Raw genomic sequence first — 4,145 nt, 5'->3', positions numbered from 1 at the left:
CTGGTGTCGGTCCTACGTTTTGTGTCACTGGTTGTACAACCAATATAAGTGGGGTGCTGTCTGATTTCTCCGGCACAACCACGTTTTTCAAGGACTTTGCTGGTGCTCCTTCAGGTTTGGCAATCACCCTCTTCCTTTGTGATGTCTGATGCACAAGAACAACATTTGAGTGGAAAAACATGGTATGATGACAGATGGAATATGTATTGATAATGGATGGGCATGGCATCTTGACATATATGATGAGTAAACTAAGCAGACGGCGGTGCAACAAAGTAGAAGAAATGCAAGACAACATATGCAAGATACGCGCAATCAATAAAACCTTGCCAAATTAGAACATGCACCTTGATGGGTGAACATGACATGCCATCTGCCTTTGACTCCTCGAGGTTAGAATAGTCATTAGGATCATATTCTGAACAAGAATCAACAGGTGGGGAGCGTATGAGTTTCATTGCATCCAGAATGGCACTCAATGCCTTGGTGCCAATTTTGTAAGTCATTGCAGTGTTTAGCTTCAAGAGTGGACTGCTGCTAGTGCGACACAAAGCAGCTACACAAATCATAGTGTAGATATAACGGGAAAACCGTAAGCATCAGAGTGAAATCAGCAAAGTGGAACTTGCTGGAATATATGTGCTAGTATTGCCGGTACGACTAGAAAGGCTTCGGATACCAACTCTCTTCAACTGAAGGTGCGGTACTGTTAATATCAGTGTACCTCTCAAAGGCGACACAGCTCCCCGCATTTCCTTGCTATTCTTATAGGATTCAAGTGGGCAGGCCACTACAAATCCTATTCCCATGTTTACAAAATCCTACGAATCAAAGAGGCCCGAAGAGTTCAAAGTGTCCATCACAACCGACCGTATAGACCTCTACACTGCAAATGTCCCTGCTCATCTTCACTACAAGGAACATACTGTACTACTATCATACTCCCTCCATTCCAAAATATAAGTCTTGGTAGAGATTTCCACTATGGATCACACACAGATGTATCCAGATATATTTTAGAGTGTAGATTCACTCATTTTGCTCCATATGTAGTCCATGGTGGAATCTATACAAAGACTTGTATTTAGGAACGGAGAGAGTACTTATTAAAGAAGAACGGAAGAGGAACATGCTAAAGAAGAGCAAGCAGATTTTGGATAATAAAATGTTCGTTGCGTAGTGCCCACACATGATGAACCAGAGCGCATCAAGAAAGCAACTCCATGCTGTCTCTCTATATGTGGTGCACGTGCTTTTCGAAAGTAAAGTAGGAACATTAGCCGACCAATTAAATGTTATCTGTTTTAGTAATATCAGCATCATATCAGATTCGTACTTGAGCAACAAGTTTGGAATTATGAGTGGCACGTTGTTTAGCTTGATGGATTCAGGAGCAGTGCTAAGCAGGTACGATGATGGTACTGAATATAAAGGCATGTCTGCATGCAAGTCGCGTGACTTTTGTCATTTGGGTCAGTCGACCATTTCAGGCGGTTGGATGAAGATCCTACGTCTCCTAACCCTTCTTCTTCCTCGTCTCTGATTCTTCCCATACAGAACACCGCACGGGCCGCCGGCCGGACCACCGGCCCCCACCGCCTGTGTTCCTCCGTCACCCCCACCCCCACCCCCGCCCCCACCCGCGTCGAGTTTTATTCGTTGGGCGAGGCCCCCCCACTGCCCCCACAACCACTGTCCCCACCCGAGCCCCTTCGTTCGCACCGGCGAACTCCGGCGAGCTCTGAAAAATCGACTGACCCAATTTTGAAATTTAGTCTACTGTGATTTAACTAGTGTGGAATATAAAAGGGGAAAACCATAAGCATTGGGAGTATAGTGTTGAGCGTGCCATGGCGGATCTGAAGGTGCAAACCAGACAAAGGCAACTTCGCAACCAATGTTTGCTTTCAACTAGCAAGTAAGTGATGGACAAGAAATCAGAGTAAAGCAGTGGCGATCTATTTTCTTGCTGCGATAAATAAGTTGAGCAGATATGAAAGAGTACTGCCTCTGGTGCGGCGCCGTGTATGCATCTGCTGAGAATTTGATGGTGTTGCGGTAGCGATGGCTGTCGGCGGCGTGGAAGCGGATCTAGGAGGGTAGACGGTGGCGGCGGGGCGCGGTGGACGAGACGGTCGTAGGAGCGGCGCCGGTAAGGTGGACGACGGCGGGGATGAAGCGAGGGGACGGGATGCAAGGATCCTGGTCCGAAGCCATGGATGAGAGAGGTCGATCTCTTGTAATGGACGGCGACGTCGGGGTATCAGCTCCGGCATGGTGGAGGAGGACGGCGGTGGATGGGGTGGTGGACGGAGGAGGCTAGGGTGGAGAGGGTGTTTTGGCATCCACGGAGTACGAATGGGGAAATGGAGGTGGAGAGGAAGGGGGAACCATGTCTTCAGGGCGCGCTTGTCTCAAATGCGAGGAAATTTACAAACTTAGCCCCCGTTTCAAATTTCCTACATCACAGCAATATTAGTCGGTTGGGGATAGGACAGTAATCTCGCATACACCGAATATTTTTCGACGAGAGTTTGTTTTTGGCGCCCATCGTGTATGAATCAGGGAGGGAGTCGATTTCGGCCGAGGACACACTGTGTTTTGGCGCCCACCGTGTATGAATCCAGGTGAGAGGCGGTTATGTTTTGAGTGAAATTACAAACCTACCCCTATCGAAACCTATAGAAATCGAGCAGATAGGCTTTGCGTGGCAGGGATAGGCAGTAGTAATTTCCATCTCACAGATTTTGGTTTCGGGCGGTTACTGCGACTTTCCCCACTTCGTTCAAATTTTGCAGAGTGCACATTTACCGTGCCAACTCAATTCGAATCCTGTTTGTATTCTATTTTTTTCGGGCGTGATCCATTTTCGATTGGAATAAAATTCTGTATACATCATTTTTTTATATATACTTTCAAAAGCACAACACCCTTTATACATAAATATGGTTTACAAATGGCATGATCTCAGATTCATAAGGTTGTATCCATCAATTTGGATTTTCAAATATTTCAAACCACTTTATGTTGAAATCTAATGTATGCATTCCTCGCTAACTGTCTCCAATTAATGTGTGTTTCATGCGGGTTTTTTACTTCTCAAACATGTATAATGTGTTTCACACACGCAACATATAGTGTAATCCCGTTTAGACATTAATTGCATATAAACCAATATTGATAAACTATATAACATTACACGTGTCCCCAAATTCAAATGAATATGCATGTTTGATACACCAATTTGCGTTATGATATTATCGAGGTCGTGATCTCCAGTTTAAATATTTGAATCCCATTTAATCCAGATATTCGTCTCATATAACTATCACTCATGCTTATATAGGACTATCTCTCTAGACCTATACGCGTTCATCGTCTCTCGGGTATCTCTCGTGCTACTTGTATGTAGACAACAATCTTTTATCTTCGTAACACACCGACGGTACTCTCTCCCTCGACCTTCATCACTCTATCTTTCTCTAAGTATATCTTGCTCCCTGCTATGTGTCTCTAACTATGATTCTCCATGTGGAATCTCTTTCTCTCACACAAACACAAAACTTTGTCTCCCGGGGTCTCATTTCTCTCTACTATTCCCCTGTGTGCCACTCGCACACCCCTCATACAGAGATGTCTTTCGCTCCTTAGGTATGAGAACCTACGACTCTTCCTCTTAAATATCTCCTTCTCACACACAAACACAAACTCTGTCTCCTAGGGTCTCATATTTCTCCACTGTTCTCTTGTATGTCGCTCACACACACTCTCTCTCCCTAGAGATATCTTGCGTTCCCTCATATGTCTCTCTAGCTATCACTCTCATTTTGAAATATCTTTCTCTCTCGCAGACACAAAACTCCGTCTCTCGGGATCTCATTTCTCTCCGATATTTGTTTCTATGTGAGTCACATGCACCCTTTCTTCACCTCTCTCACACCCACACCCATAACTCGGCCTTCTGATCCACTCGACTCCTATCTCTAACGCACACTAGCTAGCATCTTTATCTTTCTATTTATCTGTTTCTCCATCAACCTTCTTTCATTTATAGGTTGATCTCTTTTGCACAATCGTTGTGCCTCACTCCCTCTGCTTGCCATAGATGCATGCTCCAGCCCACACCACTATCTCTTAAAGACAAA

Source organism: Aegilops tauschii, chromosome 4 (genome assembly GCF_002575655.3).
Source record: "Aegilops tauschii subsp. strangulata cultivar AL8/78 chromosome 4, Aet v6.0, whole genome shotgun sequence".
Lineage (NCBI taxonomy): Eukaryota > Viridiplantae > Streptophyta > Magnoliopsida > Poales > Poaceae > Aegilops > Aegilops tauschii.
This window is presented reverse-complemented; position numbering follows the sequence as displayed.